General features: G+C 34.9%; 1 pseudogene; it reads right to left on the bottom strand.

Annotated features, from left to right (window-relative positions):
• Nucleotides 1–2,540: 2,540 nt before the first annotated feature.
• On the bottom strand, nt 2,541–3,032 carry LOC110266716 (uncharacterized; annotated as a pseudogene).
• Nucleotides 3,033–12,406: the final 9,374 nt, after the last annotated feature.

Raw genomic sequence — 12,406 nt, 5'->3', positions numbered from 1 at the left:
GAAGGACAAACATAACTAGGTTGGTTATCTTTTGGGGACGAATTCGATTAATTTTATCTTTCAGGGACAAAAATGGAGATCAGAGTATCTTTCAAGGACGATTTTGACTATTAACTCCATACACAATACAAGTTTTATCATACCCAACTATAACTGGGAATTAAACATGGGGTGTAACTATATAAGGCGAACAAATAAATCATCGGTACAAAATTTCTGCCACAGAGCCGAGTCTCTTTGAATAGTTTTGATAAGGGGGGAAGTCAAATTTAAAGAAAAAAACAAAAGAAAATCCAATATACAAACCTTAAAAAATTGTCACAATAAACTTTTTTTTTTAATTTTCAAAGCAACAGTATCTTCAATACAAACCTTAAAAAGGTGTTAATAAAAAAATTAGAAAGGCCGTAAAAAATATATAGAGTAAATGACCATTTGTACCCACGAAAGATATAAATGCTGACAAATGTAACCATAGAAGAAGGAAACTCACCTTGTAACTAGGGAAGATGACCTTCATGTGCCAGAAATACCATGACATTGGTTACGCACTTGGTCCGTTAATATCCGAACCTACGTGGCAACAAAACCACTCCAAACCTATCTACGTGTAATCCAACGTATACCTCTACAAAAACTGAAACCCTAGCATGCCTTTCTTGTTCCTTTCTTCTCCAATGTTTATCCTAACCCAGAAATTGAAACCATTTCATTTTTGTTTCTTCCTCAAACACGAACACTGACAAAGAAAAACCCTCTAACCCTGGCCATGTCTCTGCGCAGATGTAACTCTGCTATAAGTAATGTAAGTTGCAGCAATATTTCGAGTTCGAGGAAGAAGAAGGAAAAGAAGCTTGATGGGAGATGCTTCTGTGGACTGGAGGTTGCGTTAATGGAATCTGGGACGGTAACAAACCCAAATAGATGGTTCATCCGATATCCTTTCTAGAAGGTAATGGCTTAGCATCTTTCTTTTTTTTTTTTTGTGAAGGTTCCATTTTTTTATTTTCATTGACAGTTGGATGGGCATTGGTATTTTGATTTTTCAGACAAGAGACTGCAAATACTTTATGTGGGTGGATGAGATCGGAGAAGGTTGGGAAGGTCTTGCAAGATCATTAGCTAAAAGAAATACAGAGCATTCTTATGCAATATGTGAAGATGGGTTGACAATCACTGCAGTTAAAAGGGAGAATCAAGAAAGCTTCTCCATGATTGCAAGCAAAATGAAAAAACTCAAGGGCGAAGTTAGAACAAGTAGAGTGTTGCTTGTAACTATAGCATTGGTGGCTGTGTTTTGTTTAACTTGTAATTTGTATTTAGTGATGAAAATATAGGATTAATGTAATCTGGAGATTGTTGTTTATGAGCATTGTTTGTTGTTAAGAATGACAAACTAGTTTGAACCAATTCAGTTTGTTATATTTGATAGGAGTAGTCATGAATGATTAATTAGATGGCATAGATAATCATGTGTATTTGCTTTATTTGACTAAATAGGTCCTGGAAGATTAATGAGATAACCCTCTGTCCTCTCCTTTGCTTTGTCCATCGCTCTATAGATTTTTTTTTCATTAATCAGCACATCATACTCATTTCTGAAGAATTGGTCAGCCTCCCTTACTGTCAGATTTGGTTGGACTCTTATTCTCTCTTCTAATTCATCTACAACCCATTTTCTGTTAGCTGACTTACAATGGTTATCTCTGCTGTAAGTGTGTTTATTGACAAACGTCTTGACCTGATAACTCAAGGGAAATGACTTCTTAGCACAATATATTTGCCACGGGCATTCCTCATCATAGCAAATTGCTTTGCTTCTAGTTGAGTCACATCGAGAAAAGAATATGCTCCTTCCAATGTTGATGTTAAACTTTCAAACTGCCTTCTTGAAATGGCTCAGAGTTTCAAACTCCATCCCTAACTCCAACCAGACTTGGCTAACAGGAGCATCAGCATTGCTTTGAGGAAAGACAGGAGGCTGCAGCATCTTCATCACTTGCTATGCTTCTCAATTCTTCGGATTCATAATAATGGTATCCAGCATTTTCATCCGAAAATTCTTCTGACTCAATAGGCACATAGATGGATGGAGGCTTGTTAGGATCAGGATTGGGTATGAAGGATTGTCTAGTTGGGGAAGGCCTTTTTGCTGATCTTCTCTTGCTCACCTTAGGTCTTCCCTCAACCTGCTCATCTGTGTTGGTCTAATTATTTTGAGGAGTACTGTTAGTATCAGATGGTGGGACTGAGTCTGATTCAGGATTTGATTGTGAAAGTGGGTTTCTATTATGGCTGTGGAATGTATTGGGTTACTTGTTCAGCTGCTTGGGCCTCGTTCTCACTAGATAATGAGACAAAACTGCACTTGGAGATGTTGAACCAGCAGTATGTATTGGTTGCTACTCTTGTTCAATGGGATTTTGTGAAGGCTGTGATCGATTGGAAGGTGCCTCATCTGGTTGCACAGGTGTTGTGGGAGGTTGAGACATCTGTTTTGTTGGAGATATTTCTTGGGCCACATTAACAACATCCTCCTTTTAGGACTCAACCTCAATCTGGCTGCTTGCTTCATGGACCTCTTTCCTATTCTGGACCTCACCATCCATAAGTCTTCTTGTTGGAGTCTTCTTTGGAGTTGGATTTCTCTTAGCAAAAGTCTTCAATCTCATCTTTGATGGAGTGATATTCTCTTCAACAATAACAGGATCATTTACAGGGTGCTCCATGTATAAGTAAATTCTGTTACCATTCTTCACAGCAGCCTCATACAACTTAACTATGTCCATATCAACCCTTAACAATTTCAACCCATTATCAAGCTCCTTACCAGGTTCTAGTCAATAAAAATCAGTAATGGATGTATATCCAATGTCCCTTAGCAAATCATTTATGAAAAATCCATTGAGAGTATCCACATTAACCCTCTCAATCTCTGTTACTTTCCCACCAACATATCCAAGCTTCCCACATGGACCTCGCTCAAATCTCCCCCTATGATTAATACACAGAGTAATATGTACAGTGGCCATCCCTACAACCAATACAGTATAGATTTAAGGTACCATCCTATATAATTACAGACAACAACATAGCAATTGAAAATCTAACCCTAACCCAAAAATTCTGAAAACATTCTAAGATGGAAAAACTGGTAATGGCATACCTCTGTTCTCTGTGGAGTAACGATGGTGGGCTATAGATAGTAGACAACGAGATGCATACAACAATGGTGGGCTACGGGTAGTGAAGCAATGACTTGATTAAATTGGAGAAATGTCTCTGTTGCAGAATGGAGGTGCTCTGATCTTCTTCTTCGATTTGGAATGGCAGTGGTGACAACAATGGAGCTCTGCTAGGGCACAGAGAGGGTGTAAGAGTTTTTTTCTATTTCTTAATAAAAAAAATGGGTTACACGTAGATAGGTTTGGAGTTGTTTTGTTGTTACGTAGGTTCGGATATTAACGGACCAAGTACGTAACCAACGTCAGGGTATTTCTGACACACGGAGGTCATCTTCCATGGTTACAAGGTGAGTTTCCTTTTTCTATGGTTACATTTATCAGCGTTTATATCTTTCGTGGGTACAAATGGTCATTTACTCAAAATATATATTCATTCGAGATTGGACCATGCCAATAAGTATTGTGAATTTGTTTCATTTTTCAAAAGCCAATGTCAAATAAAAACAATAAAATATAAAAGAAAATGTTATTATATATTGCCGTGTAGCATTTCAGGACATCCAACAGTGCTCACATTTTTTATGCTTTGAGGGCCATTATATTAATTAAGGGTTTTTCCCCATGCGATGTAAGGATTGAATTTAATTTCATTTAAAAAAAATGTTAAAAAGTGATAATAAAATTAATAAAAAATTATGGTGGGTAATAAAATTATGAAGAGAATGTAAATTTTATGGTGGGTAATAAAATAATAAAGTTAATAAAATTATGAAGAGAATGTAAATTTTAATTTTTTCCATATCTTTCAAAAAGCTTTGTACAGTATTCTTTTTTTTTTACAATGAATAAATTCCATTTATGTATCAAAATAAATGTAACAATCATAAAAGATTGAAAGAAAGAAGTTTACAAATTAGATATCACAATGTGAAATTACTAATAGTTCTCAATTATTATGCCATAGACTGATTTTGATTTGCACACAATTCAAAAGCTTTATTGTTACAGTTATATATTCTTCTAAATTCTAATACTAATAAAAGAAAAAAAATATTATATATTCTTCTAGTATATATGTATACTTAACTCTTGGCTTTTTATATTGGTTAAGGGAGCATGCATCTTTGCATTATGATCCCTTGTATGTAGCTACCATTTATAATTTTATTTTATTAAATATTCTGAACCTGTATATATATATAAGGGTGTTAGGTAAAATAATTTATACTTTTTTCCATTGCCTCCTTTACATTATTCTTTCTATTTTCTATATATATATTATTATCTTCTTTCTTTTTAGTTGCACCTGCATGCTGATGAGTAGTCATATGATGACTAATTCAAAAGCCTATCTTTCTTTTCTTATTTTTGCTTCTCTCTTATCTTCTCATGTCTTGACTCATGAATTACCCGAGGGTGAGTTTTCTCTTGCTTCTTTAATTTCACCTACATGATATAATCTTCATTTTTTAATTAATTAGCACATATATATATATATATATATATATATATATATATATTAAAAATATTATGTACATATACAAATTTAACCATTAAATCAGTCATATTATATATTTATGTATAAATATATATAATATTTAATTTATTTTTAATATATATTTTATATCTATATTCAATTCAAAAAATAAAATTATATGTTAATATTTCCTTATATTATATATATAATTACACATATATAGTTTTAATTCCTTCTCAGCATAATACTTTCTCAATTTGCTCATGATTGGAAATCATATTATTTATCAAAAAATACTTTTATTTATGATAATATAGGGTATTCGTAATCTAAATTGGTACCTCCTATCGAACAAAATAATTTTTAATTGAAAATTTAGTAATTAAAAAATGAATAATAAAGAAAATAATTAAATAACTTCTTATAAGATAATTTAAACGATTTTAACTTCACATGCATATTATTATTATTATTATCCAATTATGTATTTTCCCTTCATTTATTAATCCTTCCTGCATAATAAAATTCCCATTTTTATGTTCTTGTATGTTTAATTATTTTGGAAGCAACTTTATTCTTTAACATTAGGTATAATTTTTTTAAACATTGCTACAATCTTAACTTTCTTATTTTTTTTTTTATTGTCTTATTTATTCATTAGAGAAAATAATTTCAGCACATAATATTACATTTTATGAATTAGAAAATTCAACAGGTAGTTATAGTGGTTACCATTCCAAGGATTTTCAATGGACTATGCCTTCTGAGCTACCTAAAGCTAAAAAGGATGAATATACTACTTATTCACTTGGTTATTTTCTCAGTGAAAAGCGTCCTAAACGTCGTCGTATTAATCCTCCTCCTCCTTCTTCTTCTCCTCGTCGTCGCTCTCCTCCTCCTCTTTCTCCTTCACAGCTAAATAAAATGTTTCTAGGTCGTCCACTTGATCCTACGCCTATGCCGCCTCTACCTACACCTCCACCAATATCCGATTTTAACCATTGGATGGTTTCATATATGGCGAGTTCTACATTGTAAAATCAATATGGACTTCTCTCTGGACAATTTATTAAAAAAATATTGATGATCCAACAAGTACCAAGTGTCTTGTGAAAAAAATAAATTCTGTCATTTACAAAGACATACAATATAAAACAGTAGTTATTACTGGAAAAATAAGATCATTATTAAGCTTGTGAATAGATTAAGTTGGTTAATTAATTTTAATTTAAAAAATAAAAAACAATATTTATATATAATATGCAATTGGACTGGGCCTAAACATGACTATACTATTGAAAGACAGGGCAATAACAATGTTTTATTTTAATTATCTTTTCTGGACTAAAGCATTGTGTCTTCGCTTCTATTTTTTTAGTCTCGAAATTTTTATAACTAGTAAAAATAATTTTAACAAAGTAGTTTAGTTTAATTTAATTAATTTTATTATTGATGGTAATCAGTAGCTAAGAGAAGGGGGTTGAATCTTAGCTCATTTTTGCTGAATATTATTTTCTGACTTTTAAAGGAACTTCAAGAGATATTTCTGCTTTTTGTCTCATAATAAGTCAAGAGATATTTTCTATTTGTCTTGCAACCAGTTAGGAGATATTTTTCAATTTTGTCTCCAACGCAACAGAAACAGAATAGGAGTAGAAGAGAAAGAGAGAACCACACCTAGAAGTATCCTGATTCAGCTACTAAGTGCAATGCAGCCTACATCCAGTCTCCATCACAACAGTGACGGAATTTCACTATAAGCAACAGATTACAAACACCAATTCTTCCCTAGGATCTACCCAATCCTATCTGAGACAAATCCAGATTCAATCCCCAAATCTGAACTTGACTTGGACTCTTACCAAGCTTTCAACCGCAAAGTGTTAACCCAACTTGCAAGAAAATCCCCACAGGATCGTGAAACACAATATACAGATGTACAAAGAAACTCTGAGACATCTATGACTTTTTCTCTAGTATTGATCACTGTCTTTTTTCTCTCACTGACTTTTTCTTACAAACCTCATCATGTTTGCCTTTTACCATGAGACCTAGACAGACAACACTAAGAAAAAGAAAACAAAATGAACAACATTGAAGGAGAAGAACTCAGGAAGCTTGGGTAGCTATGAGAACTCTGTGCTTTTCACTTTCTCTCCTTGATCTCAATCCTTGGCCGTTCACCCTTATTATAGAAGGGGAAGCTTCCAAGGTTGAAACCGGTTCAACCAAGCCAGCAACATCTTCTCCAACAAACAGTAGCGGTTCGAACACAGAGAAGAGAGAGGGAAAACCGAAACAAAACTAACATGCATGTACCTCTCTCATCCCTTCTCATCAAGCTCCTTCACTCTGAGCCCTTGATCTTGACTTTGGCTCCAAGAAAGAACTCTGACCCTTGATGAACCTCTGATCCTTGACAGCTCCTTCCTTTCCATATTTGCTTCTTCCTCTTCGTAGCTCCAGTAGCTACCTTTTATCTTGGAATAACAAAAATGGAAATGAGCTTTACCCACTGCGATCTTCTTCTCTGACCGAGACAGATCTTTTCTTTTCTTGGCATGGAAGATCTTGAAGCTCATCTTCAAAATCTTGCCTTTAATGGCAAAGATCTAGCCACACCATGCTTCGGATCTTCCTTTTGCAAAGGCCATCATTAACCTAGCCTTTTCTTCTTCCATTAGCCTCACTGTTACTTTTTTCTGATAACTTTTACTTGCTTCTTTTCTCTGATTAAAGTGACCGAATAGAAAAAGAGAGAAGAAAGAAAAGAAACAAAACATTCAATGCACAATTAAATGAAATTGAATTGTGAATTTTGGTTACCTATGCGAGCATTTAACCAAATTAGAATTTGAGTTTCGATAACCAATGCATACATTTAATTTAATTAAAATTTGAATTCCACCAACAAAAGAAAGTGGGTAACTGAAGAGTGCATCATCAAATTGGACCCCTTTTGTTTTGTGTTTAACGTATGGCTTCCTTGGGTCATTTTCTCCATCATTTTGTTTTATCAAAATGGGCTTGAGATTTGGGCTTATCTCCAATTCAAGTCTCAGTAACTTGAATGATCCAATTTGGCACCAAGCAAATTAATTCATTTATCAATTTGGGCTCATGTGACTTTGGCCCAATAATCAAAATCTGCACACTAACAAACTCATCATACAAACAATTGGAAGCAAATATTGAAATAACAATTTTTTAATTAATATTTTTAATAATATTTGATCATCATAATAATTCAAGTTTTTCAAATTCAACAATCTCCCCCTTGATGACAAACATTATTAAAAATGAATTGAAAAGGATTAGGATTAGACAACTCCTTTGAAGATTTGGCCGAATCCTCCCCCTTTCAATTGATCAAATTGCTCCCCCTTAATGTATGCCTCATTATCCATCAATTTATGGAAGCAATACCTGTAAACATGTTTAAACAGTTCCAAAAAAAAAATTATATTTTCAAAACATGGAACCTTAAGAAGCAAAACCATATTTATCAAGTAAAAGCCTGGTTTTGAGCTAATATATTTTTATAAACATAATCAAGGCTTCAAGTTGTTATCCTTCTAATAACATACTGCTCACAGAAAAAATTGCACTTGCAAAATATGAAACAGAGTAGGACAGAGTACATTCAGAGTACATATCAAACAAAACAACTGGCCAGCCTTCAAAACAGAGCAATAATAATTTAGAGCAAACATGATGAATCAGAGCAAAGCCAACAAAACAGAACACAATAAATTAGAGCAATCAGAGCACAAATAATTAAAATAATTAGAGTAATCAGCCAGCAGCCCTAATCTTAATTTCAATTCATCCAGCCCTTTCCTCTCTTTTTTGTCATCAAGGAGGAAACCTGCAAAATAGATGAAACAGCAATGCAATTCATAACATAAATATTAAAACATAAACAAAGTATTAAAGTGATTAAGTATAGTCATCCCAAAATGAAACAGTTCAAAAGAAACTAAGTCCAAAAGCAACAAAATAAATTATGTCCATAGGCATAAGCAGCAGAGATCAAATTTCTAGACATCAGAAATATTGATATCAGAATCAAGAAAATCTTGTTCTCCTTCAGAATGAGCCATGTCCTTATTAGTAGTCTCCAAACTCTTAACAAGCAGATTGATCCTTTCACGACATTTGGTCCAGGCTTTCTCATTCTCAAAGGCTTGCTTTCGCGCCTCTTTATAGGAACTGACCATCATGCTGGACATATTAGAGAACTTTGTAAGGACATCTTTTATAGTTTCTGAGAATCGAGACTTGTCAGAAGAATCGGGAGGAAGACTTTCATCTTCACTTTTAGTAAATACAGATGCCTTGGAGCTCTTAGTCTTTTTCCCTTTTGCAGAATCGGGAACTCCCCCGCCTTTGATTACAGAGACCCTGTTCTCAACTGGCTCATTGCTGAGATCCACATTAAAATACTCAAAGATACATGTCAGAAACATACCATATGGCAGATTGGATTTCTTATCACTACGGACACAGTCCCACATGTGTCTGATCATAAGATAAGCAAAATGAAATAGAAGCAGAGTTTAGAATTGCAAACAGCACAATGGTATCACAAACAGTAATCCTCTGGTAAGAACCACTTTGAGGCATCAAAACATGAGTGATGATTCGGTATAGTAAGGCTCGCACAGGACCGAGAGCCTTATGGGTTAGATTAGTGCCATCAAGAGCAGAAAATTTTTCACACACCCGAGTCAGAGCAACTTAAAATAAAACCCCAGCATGGTTATCCCATTTACCAGACATGTATGCCCTGCCCCCTTCATCTTGGTACCTTAAAGCAGTACTTACAGTATCACGATTCAAAGTGAGATGAACCTTTTTGACATATGAATGTTGTGCACCATCATGAAACATCATGTTAGCATAGAATTCACGTACCAAGTTTGAGTAAACTGGTTTTCGAATTTTGAAAATAGGAGTCCATTTCAGATCATCAAAATATGCAGTAAAATCAATGCCTTTTTCAGAAAGGTGTTCAAGATTAACCACATCAGAGGCACAGAGATGATGATTTACCAACACTTAGGAGTGAAACTCAAAAACCGCACAAGATATAAAGCGGGAAGGATCAAAGTGAGAGTGGCTTTTACCATATTTATTTTTTAAGTCCAAAGAATCAAGATTGGATGGTTCTCTGGTGTCATGAAGGATAGGCTTCTTTGAACGTTGAGTGGGGGCTGACCGTCCTGAAGGATGAGGGGTAGAACGACGTGGTGGTGGTGACGGACGTGGAGATGGAGGTGGTGTGTCTTCTTCTTCTTTGAGTACTTGCTCTTTTCCCTTTGAACTTCTCTTTGATGATGCTGCTTCCTGCCCTGTTGAAGCCCTCGCATGGATTCCTTTCCTTGCCATGCAGTCCGTGGAGTAAGAAGAGGGTGAAGAGGTTGAATGAGAATGAATGCGTATGTGTGTATGGGATTGTGGACCTTTGGATGATGGAGGATTTTGGGTTATGGGGGTTCGGGTGCTTCGGTGAGTGGCAAGTTTCTTTCTCATGATGAAGAGAATGAAATGGAGAGGGAGAAGTTGAAGAGAGGGCCGAAGAGAATGGAAGGTGGAGAGAGGTTACACCATCATAAATACTTAGTGGGGAAAATCTCATTTAAACCAATCAGCATTAATGAAAACAGTTTTTAGTAAGAAATTTAAAAATAAAAAAGAAGTAACTAAAAAGACTTTTTTCTTGAAAAGTGGGAGAAGATATAGCAAAAAGATTTGATTTGACAAAAACTCCCTTTTTGAAGATATGATGTGAAAATCTTCTCAAAAAAATAAATTATTTAAACAAATAAAAACATGATGCCAAAAAAAATGAGCCAATATCATGGAATGGGCTCAAAGGAGGTTGAATGGACTTGAGTCCAAGGTATCAAAGTTCAGTCTCCCCCTGTTTAATGACTTGTTCATCATGTACCCAGATTTGTCTCCCTGCTGCCTACGAGACAAAAATAAACAGAGGCATAAAAATCACATTTTTTCAACAAGACTTAAATCCATCATCTCCAAATTGTTCCTTAATGAACAAAATCTATCTTCACACAGTGGTTTAGTGAAAATGTCAACAAGTTGCTCTTCAGATTTTACAAATTAGATATCAACAGTACCCTTTTTCACATGTTCCCTAATGAAGTGATATCAAACCTCAATGTGCTTGGTTCTAGAGTGCAGTACAGGATTTTTTGAAATGTTTATTGCACTCATGTTGTCACAAAACAAAGGTATACTATTGATTTTCAATTTGTTATCTTCCAATTGAGTTTTCAACCAAATTAATTGTGAGCAACATGCAACGGCAGATATATATTCAGCTTCAGCCGTGGACAGAGCAACCGTGACTCGCTTCTTGCTTGACCATATGTTTAGTGAGCTTCCAAGGAAGCAAGACATTCCGAAAATGCTTTTTCTATCTACTCGGTCTCCCGCATAATCTGCATCACAAAACCCCACTACACAGAATTCATTAGATTTAGGATACCACAAGCCAAGATCACAAGTGCCTTTAATGTATCTAATTATTCTTTTAACGGCTGAAAGATTGGATTCTTTTGGGTGAGATTGAAACCTTGAACATACTCCCACACTTTGAACAATATCCGGCCTAGAAGATGTAAGATACATGAGGGATCCTATCATTCCTCTATATTTTGTTTCATCCACATCTTTTCCATTTTCATCCTTGTCAAGTTTTGTGTTTGGATATATAGGAGTTCCCATTGGTTTGAAATTTTCAAGACCAAATTTATTGATTAACTCTTTGGCATATTTACCTTGGTGAATAAAAATACCACTAGGGGTTTGTTTAATTTGAAGACCAAGAAAGAAGGTCAATTCTCCCATTAAACTCATTTCAAACTCACTTGTCATAAGTTTTCCAAACTCTTCACACAAGGATTCATTGGCCGAACCAAACACAATGTCATCCACATAAACTTGAACAAGCAAGATATCATCATTAGATTCTTTTATAAATAAAGTAGTATCGGTGGTACCCCTTTGAAATTTATTTTTCAACAAGAAGGCACTAAGCCTTTCATACCAAGTTCTTGGAGCTTGCCTAAGGCCATAAAGAGCCTTAGAGAGTTTAAAAACATGATTTGGAGAGTCTTTGCTTTCAAAACCGGGGAGTTGAGGTACAAATATTTTCGTATCTATAAAACCATTAAGAAAAGCACATTTGACATCAATTTGAAACATTTTAAAGTCCTTGTAGGCAGCATAGGCAAGAAGCAACCTAATTGCTTCCATTCTTGCTATCGGGGCAAATGACTCATCAAAATCTATACCTTCCTCCTGATCGTAACCTTGGGCCATTAGTCTAGCCTTGTTACGAATAACAGTACCATCCTTACCCAATTTATTTTTGAAAATCCATTGTGTACCGGTTACCTTTTTACCATTTGGATTTGGTATAAGAGTCCAAACCTCATTCTTTTCAAATTGTGCTAGCTCTTCCTTCATGGCTTTAACCCATGAGGGGTCTTCAAGAGCTTGCTTCACATTGAGAGGTTCCAACTGGGACAAGAAGGCAATATTGCTTTACTCGGTTTGCTTCTTGCTTGAGGATCTTGTGGTTATGCCTTGTGAAGGATCACGAATGATGAATTCATGTGGGTAATCCTTCAAGAATTTCCATTCACGTGGAGTTTGAGGAAAGTTTTTGCCTTGACGAGTTTTAGTAGACAGCTCTGTTCTAGATTCTCTGGCT

The sequence above is a fragment of the Arachis ipaensis genome, chromosome B9 (genome assembly GCF_059453495.1).
Source record: "Arachis ipaensis isolate K30076 ecotype BB chromosome B9, ASM5945349v1, whole genome shotgun sequence".
In the NCBI taxonomy this organism is placed as follows: Eukaryota; Viridiplantae; Streptophyta; class Magnoliopsida; order Fabales; family Fabaceae; genus Arachis; species Arachis ipaensis.
Note: the sequence above shows the minus strand (reverse complement) of the source record. Positions and strands in the feature narration are given on the sequence as shown.